The 22512-nt window shown below is 35.9% G+C and overlaps 2 long non-coding RNA genes across 4 annotated transcripts; both read left to right on the plus strand.

Annotated features, from left to right (window-relative positions):
• Positions 1–7829: 7829 nt before the first annotated feature.
• LOC120277518 lies at positions 7830–11345 on the plus strand. Of its 2 annotated transcripts, none has more exons than XR_005541518.1 (4): positions 7830–8076; positions 8179–8211; positions 8289–8372; positions 8740–11345. It is a non-coding gene; the product is annotated as an uncharacterized LOC120277518 (long non-coding RNA). The 2 variants fall into 2 exon arrangements; XR_005541519.1 differs by having other exon boundaries at positions 11136–11343.
• Positions 11346–13073: 1728 nt separating this feature from the next.
• Positions 13074–14749, plus strand: LOC120277517. 2 transcript variants are annotated; one of them, XR_005541517.1, is made up of 3 exons: positions 13074–13458; positions 13547–13603; positions 14233–14479. It is a non-coding gene; the product is annotated as an uncharacterized LOC120277517 (long non-coding RNA). The 2 variants fall into 2 exon arrangements; XR_005541516.1 differs by lacking the exon at positions 14233–14479 and adding an exon at positions 14513–14749 and having other exon boundaries at positions 13076–13458.
• Positions 14750–22512: the final 7763 nt, after the last annotated feature.

Consider the following 22512-nt stretch of genomic DNA (forward strand, 5'->3'; position numbering starts at 1 on the left):
GTTTACTTTGTTTTATTTTATTATTTGTTTTACTTATCAAATTTTTAAAAGAAAAGAAAGAAACATGTTGTTGAGTGTTGAATTGTTTCACAGATTCTATATATATAATCTTATTTAAGTAGACAATATTGATTATTTATGTTAAGAGAGGTTGTCACATATTGGCATTATCTTATTTGATATAATTGGAATTATTTTTGTTAGAAAACGGAATCACTGAATTTCAGTATTGTTGTGTTGACAATAATTTTGAACTCGACATATTTTTGCTATAGAAACTCGTAGTCCCCAATTAACTGTGCAATAACCCTATCACTGTGGGTTAAACACTGACCGTGTCGACACGTACTTCTGACATAAAAACTATAGTTTTGCACCGTTCCGTTGGTGAAGAATAACGGCTTTTGATATTCTGGCTCGGGTCACCGAGGGTAAACCTATGAGTTCTGAAATCTGACTCGGGTTACCGAGTTTAAATAAATGAGTTCTGATATTTTGTTTTGGCATTGGTTGTTTGGGGGACTTATATGCTCGTTATTTTGATAAATTAAATCTGTTTTGAACCATTTCTGATTTATGGGTTCATTTTGATATTTATTTCATTATATTACATTTTGTATGTTTTTAAAGATTATTGGACATTTTGTGATCCTGATATTTTTAGTGGTTACTTACTGGGCTCCCAAGCTCATAATCCTGTTGTTAATTTTTTTCAGGTTTTGAGGCCTTGTATACCTACTTGGTTTCGGCCTTGTAGGTGTACGGCCGTTTGTCGGCGTCCCTGGTCCATAGAGCTGGGTTCGGGGAGTGACAAAACCCCTAGTGGGTACTTGGGCATGTGAAACCTAAAATCTAATCGTGTGTAGATTTTTATTGTGCTTTCTTTAATTGAGTTTTTATATTGAGTTTCAATCTCATGTTTACATTGTCATGCAATCCTTATTTGCTATACTTAACTTGATTATATGTTCTAATCACTCTAGTGTCGAGAAAGATCACCTCTAGGATTAGATTTACCGAGATTGAAAAGGGTTGAGAGGATGAGCCGTGAGGTAGTGGAGCGTCCCTTTTCCCTTCCAATATGATTTATCCTACCTTCATATTCCAAGAACTCTTTGTAATCGTATGTTGTTTGAGGCACTGAGAGAACTCTCTGTTGGGGCAGAGTATGGGATTAGGGATCTTTCACCTAGAGATAATGTTTGATCTATTCTTACACGAATCGAATTTATCACTAGGGATTGGTAGAAGTGCAAAAAATCATATATACTATGAAGCGTCAAGAACACTCTCCACCAAGATCTCATAGGGGACTAGTTGTCGATTGCATAGGTCTAAAGCCCGATGTGTCTTTGGATTTTCCTTGACTCAGCCATACTCATTTAGGAAGCATAATATTAGTCTAGTACTTATCACAAGATTCTAGGGTGAACATTATCCGAGTACCCCAATAATCTTGATTATTTTCTCTTTATTTCTCTTATTGCTTGTTTGTCTTTTCGGGTTTACTTGTGTAACTAATCATTTGACTCCATTATTTAGGCTAGATAATGAGGTTTACAGTTACTACTAGCACTCTTGTTCCCTGTGAATTTGACTACTCAACCAATTGGGAAAACTTTATTACTAGACAACTCGTGCACTTGCTGACACATGCAAGGGGTGTGTTAAATACTCACGCAAATCGAGCCCAAGCATGGGTGAAAACATAGAGAGTACATAAGCCATGTTGCTGACAGCTAACATGAGTCAAATCAAGATAAAATGCTAGACATAGGCAATTTCTTCTCCTTTTGCTCCCTTCAACTCCACCTTTAATACCCTTCAAAACATGTATATTTGAGCAATTATAAATTAGATACTTAATCTTTTTATACTATCTAGCCAATCAAAGTGAAGTTCAAATTTAAAAAAAAAAAAAGAACTAAATAAAACTAACAATAAGCTCTCAAGATACACAAGTAAGATCAAGAAAAAACCAAGATGATAAGAATGGGGCTTGGACAATATTCCCCTTGGTTGTTTAAAGTAATGACACCAATTTTTGTAAATTCTTGAACCTAATTCATCATGAATATTTTACCGTGGAGATTCCTTGCATAAACTAGCCCTTATATCTAAGTGAGTAGTTCATAAATATGGTTGAGAAACTATTTCGCACATTCTCCTCATAAATGAATTTTAATTTCATGGCCCACGCAACTAGGCCAACTTAACTAGAAGAGTTCATAACATTCTAATTATGAGAGATGAATTCAAACTCTTTCAATTATGCGAAATTATTCACATACTCGGGGTCTCGCTAACTAAGCATGCGATCAATAATAGGCCCGGGTTCTCGCTAACTAAATCTATGCTCGCAAATTCATGCTCTCATTAACTAAATTCAGGGTTTAAGTATTACCATAGTTAAATCTCAATGTCAATATGAATTAGATCAATAGAAAAGAAGTCAAAAAATCATATTACAACCAAGATTAATCAAGTCCTGCACCAAAAAGATATATAGCCACTGATAAATGCAAGTTTCATACAATAGTCAATCCAAATACAAGGAAACTGAAATCCAAGAAACACTCCCTCGAGATTCCGATGAAGAGTTGATGAGATATCTGGGTTCTCCTCAAAGCTTGACCCACTCCATCGATTCTTTTCTCAATCTTCACCTTTCTATCAAAAATAAATATGAATCCTCCTCGAAAATGCTTGATAAGGTGATGAGAGATCTGTAATTCTTTTTCCAAGAAGTACTCCTCCAACCACGAGTATGAATGAGTAAAAAAAAGTCCCCGTCATCGCTCTTGAAAATTTATTTACAAGGCCTCTGAATTATTAAACATTGCCATTAAACGACCGCATGTTTAGTGGGCTTGTTAGGTGGTTAGGATTTTGAAATGACATCTTCAAACATAAACACGGCCTTGGAAACATGTGCACACACAACCAAAGACAGTCGTGCTTCCGATGTGTATTTAGTTAGTTTGTTTTGTTTTCTCCATTGAACAACGCAAAACTTGCTCAAAATGCTTTCTTATACACCCCCTATAAAAGAACCTAGACATGAAAAATAACTCGATTGAGTAGCAAAACTTATCAAAATTCGCAAGAATCAAACAAAATGTTAGAAAAAATATTATAAACATAATAATTCATCTAGCACTTATCAATTAATATAAAATTTTAATGATAAAGTTAAGGACTATAGTAGCTTATTTGAATCCAAACTTAAATTAATTAATATCAAGTTAATTCAAACGAGATTGAATTAATATGTGGAGGTCATAAAATTTTTACCAAAATTAAAACAAGGTAGTGTGCATAATGTTAAATGAGTGTGAATTTTGTTTTATCATGTATAACGAATAGCAGACACACAACTATAAAAAATGTGAAATACATGAACGTATATGAAGAAATTAGAATGAAGGTTAAAAGTTTTTAAATACTACTAAAATAAAAGGGTAGTTATTACTTACATAGAGAGGAAGAGTCACGCCATACAAAGGGCCAATTACAAGCTAGACCAGATAAATTGTCAGCATCAGTATAGATCCATTTGACTTGTTTATATCATTGTTTTCCTGCATATGTTTTTGTTGAAATGAACTAATAATTGGACCAAGTCCGTTTGTCATATAGGATAGTTTATCTCTAAGGATTTGGTGTACATTTTTGTGTTTTTTAAAGTATTCTTATGAAGTTTCTATGTTATCCTTTCCCCAAACCTCCAAGAGCAACATGGGCAATGAAGCGTTTCATTTTTAATATTTAATTCTAAATCTAATTTAAAAAATCAATTAATGCATGGAGCAAGCAAGTTCATCCTGCCAAACTATATTTTGCGGATTCTTAGGCTTGTATTTTATTTGTAATCGAAACCACATCCCAAAGTATAATGAATTGATTTATACCAAACAGTAGTTCATATCTAAAGTAAGGAAAAGTCACTGAATGGGTAAGCTGCGAAATTAAAAGTAGGATGCATTGATTCAGGTCCAATACCAATTTATCTTTAAAAACCAAGGATTTAAAAATAACTATAAAAATTAAAGGAAAAAAGTTGGCTAGTGTAAAAGGACTCTCAAAAAAGTCTGCATGCTATAATATGACTATATCTTGTGCCAAAGAAATACGTTTAACACTAGTCAAAGGTAAGGCTCAAATGAAGATTACATTATTTGAAAATCCCCTAAAACTTTGTAAAACAAGCATTTAGAAAACCCAAGAAGCTGATTTGGAGATGATGCGGTACTTATAAAGACAATAACATAAGTCTGAATCCATAATTAAAAAAAACCAGAAACAATGTTGGATTGATAACCGCCATAAAAAGCACCTTGACCTTTTCACAAGTAGCTGAACAAACATTACAACAACCACAAACTAAAGAGTGATACAAAGAAGACTTCAGCTCAGGAAACCACATGAACCATTTTCACATGTTGGTCCATCAAGCGACACCTTCCGTTGCCCTGGTAGAATTTGGTTTCGCTGACAAATTTATCATTAAATTTCAACTACTTGATTGACCTCAAGAATTTAACAAATAAATCAAATTGAACAACTAAAGAAACCAACCTTTGAGAAAACCCTGCTATTGTTTTGTCGTCTCTTTCACATTTGCTGAGTTAAATCATGCTGATCACTTCTGATCAGCTCTTTTTGGCTCTCAATGATGCAATTTGAAGGTGGCTAAGCAATGCATGCCAAAAAATATCCCTTCTTGATCTAAGAGCATATCAATTAAGGATCCCTCTAAGAGCATATCAACCATACACATGTGCAAATGGCTCTCAGCTTTTGCATATCGGATATATTCAATTTTTGATACATTTCATAATTGTCAATTCCAAACATAGAATTCTTTAGTGCAATTTTTGATCTAATGAAAATATAGTCTTACCAACAAAAGGTAGTCAAAATTCACAGCTGCATTTTAATTGTATTAACCAAGAACCATGTCTTAGGTAGAAGGCAGTGGCTTACCGTAGGCTGCTAACATCAAGTGTTGCGTAAGGAATGACGCAACACTCGATGAAGTAAGTTGGGGAAATAAAAAGTGTATTGATTTCCAAATTTACATTGTTTTCATGTGACAACAGGGAAATTGAAACATTCTCCACTCTGCCGTATCCCCCATTTGTATTAGCCTGACCTTGGAGTAAAATGCACCGAAGCCAGGGATGTCACCAACTTTCTATAAATTTTGTATCCATGATTGTGCCATTTTCCCCAAAACAAACAATATAACTGAAGTGTCATTTAACCACTGCTTTCCAACATTTTCCACTTCAATGCAAACAAAAATGCCATTTGATAAATGTCTTGGCATGTTTATTCACATTCTTCTGTTGTAGGAGAAAGACAACACTCACATTCTCAACAGTCTGAAATAAATATGCCCAAAACATCAACTGATTGTAGAATTTAGATTTCCCTAAAGCACAGATATTCATAATTTGAGATACTCAGGTTGTTTTAAGAAATTGTGTAATTGGGTAAATTAGATGAAATTGTCAAGTTATTAACTAGACTTGAAAACAGGGTCAAAGTTAGAAGTCCTTGAAAATGCCACATGAATCAGATGGTGAGACCATTGGTGGCAATAGTGTGCTTAAATATTCCATCCTTCCCTTTCCTCAAACTGAACAATATTAAATATTCCATCCTTTCTTTACTCAAACTGATCAATATTAAACATTCCATCCTTCTCTTTACTCAAACTGATCAAATGATAAAATAATAGATGTTCATTAAATATATCAGATAATCTTAACTGATCAAATGATAAAATAATAGATGTTCATTAAATATATCAGATAATCTTTTGACTGATCATAACTGACAACAGATTATTCATATTCATGTTGGATGATGGTATAGTTGCTTGGAAAACCCGAGTTTCCTTTTCCTGTATCTTGTTTAACGCTCTACTACTCTGAAAGTACATAAGTATGTCAAGGAACAAGACCAATTCTGGATGTGCCAACCCCGATGGTGTCGGAGAAAGTACTTAAATTTTCAAAAAATTAAAATAAATTACACTATAAACGAGTAGATTGGATACTATTTAATTGTTGCTTACAAAAATAAATAAAGAGGAATATAATTATATACAAGTTTACATATAGAAGACAATTGGAAAAAGAAATTTAATGGCCAGGTGCTTTTGTGAGCTAAAAACCACTACACTAAAATGAGCTTTAGAAGTGGTTTTCATGACCTATAGGGGTAGTTAAAACCGCCTCTATAAATTTAGAGGTGGATTATTCACCCGCTTCTAAACCGGCTTGTATTAAGCCAGCTCAAGAGTTTAGAGCCGGTTTGATACAACCGTTGGCGTAAATTAATAGCTAAGGAAGCTGTTTTTAGAATCCCCCATCGACGCCTCCAGCCGGCCATATTTTTACCTATATAGGCGGTTATAACTACCTCTACAATTAACAAGAGCAACTAATTCATAGTTTTAGAAACGGGCAGTTATAACCGCCTCTATAATTAAAATTTTAAAATTATAGTAATAGTTTTAGAAGTGGTTCTCTGAAATTAAAATTTTAACAACACTCATACTTTTAGAGTTTGTTATAACCGCCTCCACATTAGAGGTGGTTATAACAATCTCTATAATTAAAATTTGAAAACTATAGTAATACTTTTAGAGGTAGTTATAACCGCCTCTACAATTAAAATTTGAAAACTCTAGTTATAGTTTTAGAGACGGTTATAACACTACAAGAAAAATTCCAAATCGGCACGGAAACAAAATCGTGACAAATTTGTTACAACATTTGATACGGAACTAAGAAATCATGTCAAATATATGAATTTTTTTAAATTTTTTTTTAATTCTGTACCAAATACTGTGCCAAATATATAAATTTAATAATTTTACATGACAGTGCCAAACATATTTTTTAAAAAACATAATTATATTATTACCGTGCCAAATACCGTGCCAAAAACCCAAATATAATAATATAATAATATTGTGCCAAATGTCGTGCCAAAATACAAATATAATAGTATATTGATACAGTGTCAAATACCCTACCAAAATAAAAATATAATATTATATTAATTCTGTGCCAAATACCGTGCCAACAATATAAAATATAATAATATACTAAGACCGTGCCAAATACAATGCGTACAATATAAAATATAATAATATACTAATATCGTGCCACATATGGTGCCAAAAATATAAATATAATAATATATTAACACCGTACTAAATATCGTGCCAAAAATATAAATATAGCAATTTATTAACACCGTGCCAAATACAATGCCAAAAATATAAATATAATAATATTTTAATACCGTGCCAAATACCATGTCAAAAATACAAATATATTTATATATTAATACGGTGTCAAATACAGTGCCAAAAATATAATTATAATAATATATCAATACAGTGCCAAATATGGTGCCAAAAATATAAATATAATAATATATTAACACCGTACCAAATACCATGTTAAAAATACAAATATATTTATATATTTATACAGTGCCAAGTACAGTGCTAAAAATATAAATATAATAATATGTTAATACCGTGTTAAATACGGTGCCAAAAATATAAATATAATAATATATTAACACCGTACTAAATACTGTAAAAAAAATATAAATATAATAAATTATTAATATCGTGCTAAATACAGTGCCAAAAATACAAATATATTAAATTGATTAATGCCGTATCAAATACAGTGCAAAAAATACAAATACAATAATTTATTAATACATTGTTCAACTCCTAATTTAATATAATTATATATATATATATATATATATAATTCCATCCGCTCCTCATCCTTTTCCTCTCTCGAGACTCCGACAGGCTACCTTCATCTCCGCAGTCGACTACGATGCCGACGACTGCTAGGCCGCCTTCCTCATCCGCTCCTCCTCCACTGGATCCGATCAGCGATCGCTATTGCTCCTCCGCCTGGTGTCTCGGATGTCCCACAATCATCACCATTGTTGACATTTGGAGGATTTTAGTTATGATCCTCTTTACGCCCTCAACTTCGACGACGCCTACCTCGCCGGAGATCTATCTAAGTATCACAATTTTTTTACCTAATTTTCTTCTGAGTTTTTCCTAATTTTTGTGGTGTTTTGGTTCTATGTCTGCTAACGAATGACTATAATTTTGATCACAAGTTGACAATCCTGGCCTAGAGCGCTTCCGAAGTGGTATTGTGATCTATAAACCTTTTGATTGATTTAATTCTGAATTTTGGTTGGTTTGGTGATTAATTAACTTTTTCTAGGGTTAGGGTTCATTGATTCTGGGTATCAAATACTATTTTCAAAGGAGAAGATGATGATGGTGGAGAAGCTCTCTTCCTTATAAGGTTTTTTCTATGCGATCTCTTGATTTTTTTTTTCTTCATTTCATTTCATTTTATTTATTTTTAGATCATCGCCTTTTATTTTCTTGGTCATGGTTTCTGGGTTGATCTTATAGCATGGGTGTTTGATCTTGGTAATATTTCTAGAATTTCAACATAAGGTTTTCTTTAGAATTATATTTTAATCTTGTATTCAGAAATTCTGAATTATTGTTGTTGATCTTTTGTATTTCTTTTCTTCTTTGGGCGGTTTTTTTTTTAATTTTATTTTGGAGTTTTAATTTTTTTATTTTTGAATTACTGTTGTTGTCTTGTTCTTGTGTCAGTTATTTTCTTGTGTTTTATCTGAAATAAGTTTGAATTGGAACAGATGAAGAATATGGTGATCTGATGAAATACTCATTTGCTTTTCTGCTTTATACAACGAAAAGAGCACAATTGAACTTGAGTTAATGTTCAGTAAATTAAATTCAGGAATTTCTAAAGCGGATTCTTCTACTATAATTCTGATACTCTGAAGGTGTGGTGTGGTGTTAAGGTCATATTAACCAGCCTCAGAGAAATTTCTTTAGCCTTAGGAATCTTTAGTTGTTCTTTGAAGGCTTTTGGTATACTTTCCTTAATTTGTGCCAATGGTATATTTTCCTTAATTTGTCACCTTTTGGAAACATTAAAGAAGCTTTTAATGGGTTGACGGCATTGCCATCTTAGTGGCTGGGTTATCATGTCCGGCCTTGGATTAGTTGACTTAGTGCCTGTGGTTTCAATTTGTATCCTTTGTTGTGTGTGTATACTGTGGCTTGTGGATGTGGTGGGTAGATGCCCATGTTGCTTTCCGGTCTGCACAGTGATGTAACCATGTGGGAAAGCTGCCATTCTGGCCTGCAGTAGTAATCTTTCAAATGTTTTAGTTGACCCTGTTACAGTAGGATCATTAATTGCTTCTCTTATTGGCCTCTTTTAAATCTATTTTGTTCTGTCTCTCATTTCAACTTCTTTGATTTGGTCAGTGGTGCTACGGTCATTAATCATGTTCCATTGCCACTAAGCTTCTGAAACTTGTACTAACAAACAGATGAGTTTGGTGTATTTATATTTATATATTATGCATTACTTTACAGCCGGTACTTGTTGCAGATTGATACAATTTTGTCTGGGACTGGTAGGTGTTTTTTTTCTTTCTACATAGTGCATATTAATGGTCTCTTATTATTTGTCAGTATAATCTATTAGTGTGTTATGCACTATAAGAAAAGCATTTGAAGCCTGTGAGGTGCTGAATCTGCACAGCTTTGAGCACCGAGCCAAATAGTTCTTGATGACATATAGAACCTTGATGTTAGCTAACCTTATCTCCCTTACATGAATGGGGAACTTGTTTTATGAGTGTTCAAGCGCTTTAGTGATTTTAATGTTGTCATTAAGTTGCATTTGCACATTTTTGCATCATGTTGACAAACTTATCGCTGTTGATGACCATTGTATCTGATTTGGTTCTCACTATCAGTCTAATGCAAGTAATGGCTAAATTGGGAAAAAAAAAACAAAGATTAATAACTTGTTTAATCTTTTCTATTTATATATACATATATATATATATATATATATATATTCATCTTCTTAATTTAGTTATAGTATATTATATAAGAGTGTACTTTAAATGATTAATTTTTTTATATGATTTGGTGTTGTTCCAGAATCTTCCTTTTGATGATTAAAAAATTTGTTTTGTGAAGACCAAGGTTGCAATTGCTGCTAAAATTGGAGATATGGCTCCTGAAAAGCTCACTAATCAGGCTGTTTATTTCATTGGAATGGATATTACTTTATGAATTTATATATATATAATAACATCTTAAAATAATATATATATATATATATATATATATAAGATGATGAATTAACTTTGTTTAATTAATTAACATGTAGCAACGATTATGTTAACAACTACTTGCAACCGTTCTTTGTAGATAGCTAGTTACCGCATGATGAATACGTAGACCTCTTGATTTCCACTCTTGATGGACAATTGAGGGTATTAATTTTTTTTAATTAATTAATTATTTACATTTTGTATCACTTGCAGAAGGGTATGACCCCTATAGAAGCTAATAATTGCATATATATATATAAGGAAAATTTGTGGTTTGGTTGGAGTTTAGTGACTTTTGTTACAGAGAGATTTTAGATTTCTCATTTCTCATGTGAGTCTTAAGTTTAAGTGCACGCTTTTTGTGAAATGATATAGTACAGGCAAATATTTCCATATCTTTTAATAATTGGGAAGGGTTTTTTTGTCATGTAGATCTATGTCTCAATCGGAAGATGAGCCCTCATTAATTAGGGTGCAAAATCCCCATTATTTCAAAGCTTATTGTTATTTATTTTCCATGGATTTTCATTAAAACCACAATCAATAGTATGGTGGAAGGGAAAAAAACAAAACAGAGCACTATGTTGATAAATATAAAATTATGAATGCTTTTTAGCATTATGATGTGTCTCTTTAATCCTTAAAAGACCTTCAGAATTTGTAGCTATTCTATTATGTTCTTATAAATGTACCTAGAAACTGTTATTTATCCAGCTTCTATAGATCATGAATTAGTTCATCTGAACCCAGACATTTTTCAGTTGATTGATTGATTCATACTGCATGTTTGATGTAATTTTGATCTTGACCTTGAGAATGAACTTAGATAGTATGAATAACTTTTTGCAGCTTGAAGTACATCAAACATGCAGTATTTTTATAACTTTTTGCAGCTTGAAGTAATTGGTGCATGAGGATTTTATGATGGGCATGGTGATGATCATCATCTTTGAGGAGTGAATGCATGGCAGTATGGGTTCCTAGAAATAAGAGTTGGCCAGACAGGATGATAAGTGCTTGTGTGATAAGAATGCGAAGTGTTCTTTCCTTATGATGAGCATTACTTTTATCGAGTTTTAGTGCTAATATGTGTGTATTTGTATTACTTTCATGCATATTGGGTTGTAAAGCCGAATGTTAAAGAAAGAAGCCAATGTAGATCGTGAACGCACTATTTGGAGGAAATTTTGCGAAGGATCAAACGCGAAGACATAAGTCGGGTTCAAGATGCGAGCATGTGTGCCAACCTCCATGTATTCAAATTAGGACAATGATTTGGAGGGGCACAAATGCAGTCACATTCTAGTATCCCGGCTTGTGCATTAATAGCAAGATCTTCACCGATGAAGAAGTTGTTGAAGAAGCAAAGCGATCTACAACGTAAACGTGTGTCCGTTTACGTTACCTTAATGAAATCATGGATTCGGGAGTGTTCCGAGCCGGGCACTGTACAGGGCACCGCAACAAACGCTGTAGCAATTTACTATAGTAGGTACTATTCACATCCGGCCGAAAAAAAAAATTCCAGAGAATCCACATGGGCGTGTGGAAATTATCCATGCCCGTGTGGAAATCCACAGGCCTGTGTGGAGAATCCACAGGGGTGTGTGGATGCCCGATTCCAACCCTATTTAAAGTCGATTTCACCCCTGATTTCAGCATTCTTTTCTCCATCTTTTCTCCAACTTAAGAGAGGGCGGCGGCTAGGGTTTTGAGAGGTATTGGCTAGGGATTGGGAGAGGTTCTATGGCTCTGACATCGTGCTCCGTTTGGAAGAAGGTTAGTGGGAGAGCTTTCGTCGGCACCGATCCGGTGAGGTATATCCTAGACCGGACAAAGGGACCCTTGGACGAGTAGAGGCTTGTTCACAAGTTCATCGTCACGACTATCGAGGGGGTTTTCTATGGATTACTTGTTTTTACATTCGATTTCATTGATTGTAACTAGCTCCATGGAGAGCTAAACCCCCTAATGGGTACTTGGATTTGTGAACCCCAGGATGTATTTGTTTCGTTAAACCTTGTTATTATGCTTTCATTATTTGATGTTTTATTTGAGTTCTAATCTTGAATGTTTGATTGATTAAATGCTCCCTTAGAGTGACACTAGGGTTGAGAGTTCACCTTGGTAACCCTTGTGAGTGAGTGACACGCCACGAGAGTTAGACAAAGCTAGATTGGAGAGGGTTGAGAGGGTGAGTCGAGAGGTAGCGGAGCGTCCCTTTTCCCCTCCGGTGTGATTTATTCTACCTCCATTTCCTCAAGTTCTTTGCGGTCATAGTATAGTGAATGAGCTAAAGGATGACCTTCCGCTGGGGCTTAGTTGCGGGTGTAACGGAGTGAAGCGTTGAAGTGATTTTAGCACCTAGTACTTAATCATGGCTAGGAACCTTCCTCCTGGACCAAAGGGTTAGGTCTACATCTAGGAAGAGGATTTATCACTTGGAATCCTTAGAACTCATTGCAAATCTATACGAGTGCAAGGTTGAAAGGTTATTTAATTTCTCCACCGGGACATGTATAGAGTTAGGCATAGTTGACCTTAGATTTGGGACCATGTATTGGAGGATCTCCACGACTCATTAATGCATTAGTTAGAAATCATAATAGAGGGTTTTGCACTTGAAACAATTGTCCTAGGCGGAACAATATCCGGGTATCCCATTTATATCGATTGCCTTACCTCCCATTTACTTGTGCTCTCTTTCTTGTCTCTTTTACTTTTGTTACATTACATCTTGTCACACAACTATTATTCACTTTTCTCTTAGTTAAGAAACAATTTAAGAGTTTTTATTCCCTACTCTCTGTGGATATGATACCCACTCATCTGGGATTTATTACTTCGACAAACCCGTGCACTTGCGGGATATACGCAAGGGGCGTTGTCACAGCAGTCACAGTCAAACTATGCAGTTTCATGTGACCTTTAGATAAGCCTTTTGATCTTTTTCCTTGCCCATGAGTTGGAATGGTGCTTTCTATTAGTTGTTTTTTTTTCACTCCCATGGCCTAAATGGCATCTATTTGAGCCAGGAATCTCTTGAGGCTCTATATGCATCATCACATTAATGATGCACACTGTGAGCTTCAATTCAATTTACTTTTAGGATTTCATGGGTACCAGTAAGCAGGCTTTTTTTGGCCCATACACATTTATTTTATTGGATCAGCAGTGAAGAAAATATCAGATTTGAGAAGATTATGTGTTGAAAAGGTATGTACATGATGAATAAACAATTATAACATGTTTGTTCAAATAACAAAGATTTCTAGAATTCATATTACCTTATCATCTCATGCAGGGAGTGAACCCATGGATTGAAGTCGATGGTGGAGTGACGCCATCAAATGCCTATAAGGTATATATCCATAACATAATTCTTGCCAACTTCCTTACAGGAAGGATGCTAGATTACCTACAGGCATATGGACTGATTACAACTTAAAGTGGGTTAACCCACAGGTGCTTAGACTGAATACAACTTAATGGGCAAATGCAAAAATTTTAATCTAACTTCTTGATATGTAAATCTCTTCCAATTCGTTTGTTGTGAGTATTGTTGTTTGTATATAAGCTGAGTGGTCTTATTGTTTATAAGTAGACATCATGCCAATATTTATATCTACCTAACCCTTTCATGTGGTAATGGTCTTCAATATCTCTTTGAAGCTGGAGTTTAGAGACAACCAGATGCATTAAGATTTTCGTAGCGGGCCAGTGTTTCTATGAATTGATAACTTTGTCCATTCCATCAAGTATGATTGTGTTATTCAAGGGACAAATTGAGGATGATAATCAACACAAGCGAAAAGATTAGCATAAAAGTGCATCAACAGTGTACTTAGTTTTAGATTATTTCTATATTATGAATAACCCATTGCTTGCTAAAAGGTTAAAAATGCTAAAAAAATGGGTTGAGTTCATGTTACACCTCGGTTGGGAATGCCAAAAATTAGCTATCATGATAATGCCAATGTTTTATTTCAGTGCAGTTAAAAATGATTAGGTATCAACCTCTCAAAATCTCAGTCGGAATTTCTATGAATGGCAAGTCACTGAGGCTGGCGCCAATGCTCTAGTTGTTGGTTCTGTAGTCTTTGGAGCCAAAGATTATTTAGAAGGCATAGACTTTTTTATCAAATTTATTGTTTTGTTGTGCCTTTCAGAGGAGCCATTTCTACAAATATATATAATAAAATGTACTTATTATTTTTCGATTGTATTGTCTCCTTGCATGTTTTCACCTGATGATTTTCTGGCCTTGTAGCGATTAAAGGCATGAAGACTAGCAAAAGGCCGGTAGCAGTTCCAGCTTGAAAATTCCTTGTAAAATAATCAGTGTTCAAAAATTTACCATCCCAATTCTTCTTCAGACTTCAGAGTAAAATTCGTAAGAAAACATTTTACCAAATTATCATGGTATTTGTTGCTTGCACTGACGAACATTAATTTGTATTTGTTGTGGTTTAATATAAAGGGAATTTGTCAAATAATCTGCTTGTTTTTACCAAATAATCATGGTATTTGTTGCTCAAGGTTATGTACATGTTGGAAAAGAGATGTATATGTATTTTTAATTCAATTAAATGATTTTTGTTTAGCAATTCAAAAAAAATTTGATTTGTGTAAATAAAATAAATATTATATAAATTATTTTTTTCACAGAATAAATAAAAGCGTGCCAAAAGCTGTAATAAAAAAATTGTCAAAAACTGTGCCGAATACCATGAAAAAAAAATGTTGTATCAAAAAACCATGAACCAATAAAAACGTGCCAAATATGAAACCATAAGTCCATGCCAAAAATCAATGGTAATATTTGGTACAGTAGTAAAAAAACGGTCGCAAAACAATGACAAAATTTGGCATGGCATGAAAAGACGGTACCAAAATTTATTTGTGACCATTCTATAACCATAGTTAATTTTCGGTGCCAAATATGGTGCCAAAATTAATTTGGCATGGTTTTTAAACTCATTTCCGTGCCGATACTACCTTGCCGATTTAACATTTTTCTTGTAATGTAACCCTCTCAAAGACATGCCTAATAATTAGTTTTTAATAAAATATATATTATTTAATCAATTAAAAACTCACATTTGAATTGTATTCCATTTTTCTCAAAAAAAAAAAAAAAAAAAATTTGCCATCAATGGCAACCAAGTTTCACTTGATTATTTCTTACACCTTTGGAACAACAACATCAAATAATAGACTTTTAAAGGTAAATAATTTGTTTGAAATTTGTATTTCATCAACTCAGCTGTGTTTCCGATAATCAAACACGTCTTTTTTGTTGCCTATATAATGTAATACAGATGAAGTTTTCACATAGGAAGCAAAACACCTCAAAATGCCATCCACATGGATGTAGTTAGTAGCAACTCTAGCTTGACAAATCAAAGGTGCTAAATTGTGCTATCAGACCAACATCTATCAAAAACTGCATAACAAGCAAATGTCCAAAACCAATGTGGTGATCATCATTTCAATGACTGCTCTTTATTATTTTTGTTGCTAGGGACATGAAAAGCTTTTGAATAGAATCAACCGGATCATCGACCTGTTAAGATGAAAACAAGATTAAAGCAAAGTGGCCTTCATTTTTCATATTTTTCTCATATTCTTCTTCACCAAAACCATTCACTAAGGAAGAAAATCATCGTTGTTCATAACAAGTAAAGCATATCCACATCATGATGTTGATTAGTGGTACATGACCATGTTTAATTCATATTGGTGACAACTTTTTAAAGTAAACAATTAGTTTAACAATGAATCCTCCAAAAACCAAGTCTAATGAATTATTATGATATGATATGTTAATATTGACGGGTAATAACTTTATTTCTAAAAATAGTACTAATGAACCTACACGTCATTGTGATATGAATTACCAGTCTAATGAGTAGTGATTCATGGGGAGATTAAATGTTGGAATATAATAACTTCCAGGCCTGGTTGTAAACTGACACGTCCGAATATGCGTATAAACCGCAAGTGCACGGGTGTCGAAGTAATAAATACCCGGTGAGTCGGGTAGTCGAATCCACAGGGAACAGGGCTACTAGTACTAACTTCTTCTCTGCTATCTAGCCTAATGATAATGGGATAGTGTGGTGATCTAATGTGCGAAGAGATGAACACCGGAGACGAATATGCAAGGGTAAAATGGAAGGAGAATCTCAATCAGTAAAAGTGGGGTATTCGGGCAATGCTCCCCCTAGGATTCAGGTATTAGGTACCGGATAAGAAAAGTGTTTCTATGATGAGTAAGTTAAGTCGTGGAAATCCAAACATAATCGGGTCTATCTCTAGATCACCGATACTAGTCCCCTACGAGGTCCCGGTGGAGAAATCAATCAATCTCAACACCTCACACCACATATGACCGCAAAGCACTCTAGGGATTCCAAATTGTGTATCCAATTCCTAAAGATTGATCCAACCCCTAATTCCCGGCGAAGGATCCTAACCCCCTACAAGGTCCCGGGCGGAGAAATCGAGCAATCTCACGCCTCCCACCAAATATGGTTGCATAGAGCTTAGGGAATGGAGATAGAATACACCAATCGGAGGGGAAAGGGGATACTTCACTATCTCATGACTCACCCTCTTAACCCTCTTCAATCTTGAGGTTCTAACCTTAATGGAGATCTCTCCCACCAAGGAAACAAATCATGCAAACCAAATAACCATAAGATCAATAAGGCAAGCAAGCATTAAACAATCAAGAATGAAACTTAATCAAACTCGGATTAAATAGAAACACAAAGCAAATCCACAAAAGATGAGAATCCTAGGATTCACAAGCCCAAATACCCTCTAGGGTTTTTAGCCCTCCATGGAGCAACATACAAAAACACACCATCAATGAATGAAAGTACATTAAAAACCATAGAAATAAACCCCTTATATATGAACCGATGGCCTTGATGGAGAGCTTCGACGTCTTGAAGGACCCACTCCGAGCTAGGTTCACCGGTGGCTTCCTTGATGCTATGACGGAGGAGGAATCGATCAAAGTTGGTGACGAAGCGCCTCCAAAGCCGCAAAGACCTCCTCTCCAAACCCCTAGCCGTCTCACCCCTCAAGAGCCGCACAAAAGATGAGAAAGAATAGGGCAAAACGGCTATTTATAGGCCTTAGATCGCATCTGTCACGTGCCCTCACGCCGCCTGTGGATTTTCCACGCGCCCGCGTGGGTCGCAGAATTTTCCACGCGGCGCGCGGAATTTCCACGCGGCCTCATGAACGATGATCTCGCTACGGGTGAAATTACTACGATGCTTTTTCACAAAAACGCGATCCGAACACTCTTCTCTTAAGGCCACATGTCCGGGCACACGTCCCATGTGGTAGGCTATGAAACTTTTTCTTCATCGACGTATCTTTGATAGGTCTTGCAATCTTCACAAAGAGGAGGAATATGAAGATGTGGGCTGCCTTTTGTGCCCTTCCAAATGGTGAATTGACTTGAATCTTCTTGGAAGTTGGCACACATCTCCACGCTTTATGAACTGCTCTCGTGTCTTGGTCCTTGAATTGAACAAGAACTCCCAACATTGTGTCTTTATAGCCTATCTTTGCTTCCTTTTTACTCTTCAAGGCATTCACAACCTATATGCATAAAAAGAACACCAAATACACAATATGAGACATAAACCACAGTAAAAAAATGATGCTCAATGCATGTAAAACATATAAAAAAATATGTCTACTCAAGCACTTATCAAACTCCCCCACACTTAAGTCTTTGCTTGTCCTCAAGCAAAAATTAAACATTATACCTATGGAAAGAAAAAGAGAAGTGCTTGGCCTTAGGTTCACCAAATGAGTACAAGAATAAAAATTCTACAGTCATGGAGAGAATCAAACACTAGACAAAGCAATCAATGCTCTAGCAAACAATCCAATCAAAAAAATGAATATGATAAAAATCCGAATGCGTGTGTGTGTGAAAAACTCAACTCATGTCAACACTATGTTCACTACCAAGTTCTTATTAAAACGGGACTTATTTATGAACAAAAAGAATAGGTAGTAGCTTCACACAATCCTCTAAGGTAGCCCTTTCCCAAGATGCCTCCCGGGTGGCTTTCACACTTTCAAGGTGGTAGCTCTTTCTACCAAGGGTGGTAGCTTTCACACATCCCATGAGATAGCTCTTTCTCTCATTAGGGCATAACAAGTATCCGACTTATGAGAGTAGCTACATACATCATGAGTGATAGCTCTTTCCACCCCCTATGTACAAACAACAAACAATTTCCAAATTTTTTTTTTTTTTATATATATATATATAAACTAGCACACTAAAGTCCCAAACATAATGAACTAGAGTCTTCATAGGTCTCATGAGTGAGAAAAGTGCACAAAGAGCAAACAGACAAAAATATTCAAGAAAATTGGATAAAAACTAGAGCATAATAAAATCCAATGTTTACAACCTCCAAAAACTAAGAATTAAACTCTTAACCCTAAGGTGAACCTTCATTGGCAACAACGAGCATGCTCATGAAAACACAAGTATAAGTCATGTATAAGGTGAACCATCCCCCACACTTAAGATGTACATTGTCCTCAATGTACACATGTAAGCACAATAAAAATAGCATCAATAGAAGCATAATGTGTGCGGGAATGCAATTAAAACAATACTCCCCTGAATTCCTCATTAAACGTTTGGTGAAGTCCAACTCAAGGGCGTGTTGTATAGGTTGTGAAGCTCACACAACCATGGGACAACGCACATGATCGTGTCTATGACTAAAACACCATCAACATCACTCTCAAGGCCATCTGCACGTATATAAGGGGTTCAATGAAGCTCAACAAAAAGAAAAGATATACGAGTTTTTATAAGTAAAACAAATGAAGTACAAACTCGCACAAAGATAACTACAGTCTAAACGATAAAATAAAGAAAGCTAAAAATGAGGACAAAAGTAAAGAAATCTAAAGAGTCATGAGTGGGATGCTTGAAGCATTGGCATCATCTTCTGGTGTTGTCGATGTGTCAAAAGAATGTTCTCATCCAAGGGTGACCATAGAAGATCAAAGCATTTCGGAGCAAGTTTTTCGGTCCTTGGTGTCCTACCTGCAAGAAAATTGCCAAAGAAATGCAAATTTTCATGAAATGGTAAGCTGCAGGAATCCACATGGGCGCGTGGAAAATCCACGCGCCCATGTGGCCAATTTTTGCCCTGAAAGCAGCCCACACGGGCGCGTGGAAAATCCATGCGCCCGCGTGGAATTCCCACACGGTCGCGTGGATTTTCCACGCGCCCGCGTGGGTTTCCTGGGTATTTTTTTCAGCCCACGCGGTCGCGTGGGCATCCCACGCGACCGTGTGGGAGCCTTGCCATGGCCAAAAATGCCATGCCGGGCCTCAACGGTGTACCAAAACTCTTATAAAAGCATTCTCAAGCATATTAAGGTGATTTCCATGAAGAACAATGCATAAGAACTAAGATATCCACATAAATTTCGAAAAATGGAGGCATGGAGAAGGTTAGAAAAATGAGAGCTCACCGGTGTGAATTGAGGAATAAAGTATGATTAAATGTCCGGTAAAACCCTTCTAAACCTTTTAATGACCAAGGAAAAATGTTTGGGAGTGTGGGTGTGTGAGAAAGATGAAGGGACATGTGAATGAAAATGATGAATAGTGGTCTTCTTCATCAATTTACCCCACATGGGGGTGTGAAAACTCCACATGGGGGCGTGGGTACTGTACACGGGCGCGTGGAAATTCCACGCGCCCATGTGGGCTGCAGAATTTCTGCAGAAACACATCCATAGAGATATTTACATGAAATTAAGTCCAATTTCCCAACTAAAAACATGAATATCATCCTAAACCATGCCACACACATACATTTAAACTAAAACACCAAAAATCTTCATGAAGAACTCAACACAAATAAAAATTTAACAAAGCACACACTCATGATTTTATTACTGTAGAAATGAAAATCTAAACTAGTAAACATTTAAAAACATGGGTTGCCTCCCAAGAAGCGCTTGTTTTACATCACTAAGCTTGACGTACCTCTTCCTTACCTTATGGAGGCTTGAAAAGAGTGTGTTCCTCCCGACTAGACATTGCATAGCTACTTCCTTTAAACCAAGAGTCAACTTGCCGGGATGAAGTATTTGTTGGAGAGTCCAACCATCTTACTTTTGGCCTCCAAGGAAACAACTTGGGTTGGGAATTGTCCAAGCTTAGCACAGGTGGGTCATTGGATGGCTTTAATCTCCTACCCACATCTTCTTCCCTTCCCAAAACCTCTCTCTTGCATTGTAAGAGTTGATCAATCCCAAAGAAAGATGCTTGTTCCATTAACTTGGGGTTCGCTTCTTCTTGTGTATTTTTCAACTTGAGAGGAACATGAGACTAGCAAATCCCCTTGAAAAATTTCCTCGCTCACAAGCACAATCTTCATTCACACAATCCAAAATCTCAAGATGATGTTCAACTTCTTTCTTTTCATTTTCCGCCCCAATGTACTCAATTTGCCCAATTTCTTCAATGTTGCTCATGGCCTCATCATGTCCCGGAGATACTTGCCTTGCTTGTTCAAATTCTTCTTTTTCCTTAGCAAGCATGTCCAAGATCTCTCCTAATTGATGTTCAATGTTTTTGATGGAGACCTCGTGACAACTTAATGTGGCCTCAATATTTTGGAAACGGGCATCGGTGGCTTCAATAAATCTCGGTAACACTCTTTCCAACCGAAGTACATCATCTTCAAGCTTCTCATCCATCTGAAATTCTTCTTGAGGTGCTTCCCATTGTTGTTCATCAATATCCCACAAGAGATTTGGGTAGCTCCTTTGATTTGGATGATAGTTGATGCGATATGGATTGTGATGTTGATGAACATTAACAAATTGATCAAGTTTTCTAGTGAGAGCTTCAACCCTGAAAAATATAAGTTTAAAATTGGATTAATCATCATTCAAGTTCCATGCAAGAAAAAAAGTAAGTAAGACAAAAATAAAAACAAAAATAGAACGGTGGAAGAAGATAAAGTGAAATGGATGAAAAACAAAAATAAAAACCGATGAGAATGATGGAAGAAAAAGAAAGTGTAAAATAGAAAAAATAAAGAAAAAGATAAGTGGCTAGAGCAACAAAGTCCTAGCGTTCCTAGTATCCTATTCCCCGGCAACGGCGCCAAAAACTTGACACGTCCGAATATGCGTATAAACCGCAAGTGCACGGGTGTCGAAGTAATAAATACCCGGTGAGTTGGGTAGTCGAATCCACAGGGAACAGGGCTACTAGTACTAACTTCTTCTCTGCTATCTAGCCTAATGATAATGGGATAGTGTGGTGATCTAATGTGCGAAGAGATGAACACCGGAGACGAATATGCAAGGGTAAAATGGAAGGAGAATCTCAATCGAAGAAAAGTGGGGTATTCGGGCAATGCTCCCCTAGGATTCGTGTATTAGGTACCGGATAAGCAAAGTGTTTCTATGATGAGTAAGTTAAGTCGTGGAAATCCAAACATAATCGGGTCTATCTCTAGATCACCGATACTAGTCCCCTACGAGGTCCCGGTGGAGAAATCAATCAATCTCAACACCTCACACCACATATGACCGCAAAGCACTCTAGGGATTCCAAATTGTGTATCCAATTCCTAAAGATTGATCCAACCCTAATTCCCGGCGAAGGATCCTAACCCCCTACAAGGTCCCGGCGGAGAAATCGAGCAATCTCACGCCTCCCACCAAATATGGTTGCATAGAGCTTAGGGAATGGAGATAGAATACACCAATCGGAGGGGAAAGGGGACACTTCACTATCTCATGACTCACCCTCTCAACCCTCTTCAATCTTGAGGTTCTAACCCTAATGGAGATCTCTCTCCCACCAAGGCAACAAATCATGCAAACCAAATAACCATAAGATCAATAAGGCAAGCAAGCATTAAACAATCAAGAATGAAACTTAATCAAACTCGGATTAAATAGAAACACAAAGCAAATCCACAAAAGATGAGAATCCTAGGGTTCACAAGCCCAAATACCCTCTAGGGTTTTAGCCCTCCATGGAGCAACATACAAAACACACCATCAATGAATGAAAGTACATTAAAACCATAGAAATAAACCCCCTTATATATGAACTGATGGCCTTGATGGAGAGCTTCGACGTCTTGAAGGACCCACTCCGAAGCTAGGTTCACCGGTGGCTTCCTTGATGCTATGACGGAGGAGGAATCGATCAAAGTTGGTGACGAAGCGCCTCCA

The sequence above is a fragment of the Dioscorea cayenensis genome, chromosome 15, assembly GCF_009730915.1.
Source record: "Dioscorea cayenensis subsp. rotundata cultivar TDr96_F1 chromosome 15, TDr96_F1_v2_PseudoChromosome.rev07_lg8_w22 25.fasta, whole genome shotgun sequence".
In the NCBI taxonomy this organism is placed as follows: domain Eukaryota; kingdom Viridiplantae; phylum Streptophyta; class Magnoliopsida; order Dioscoreales; family Dioscoreaceae; genus Dioscorea; species Dioscorea cayenensis.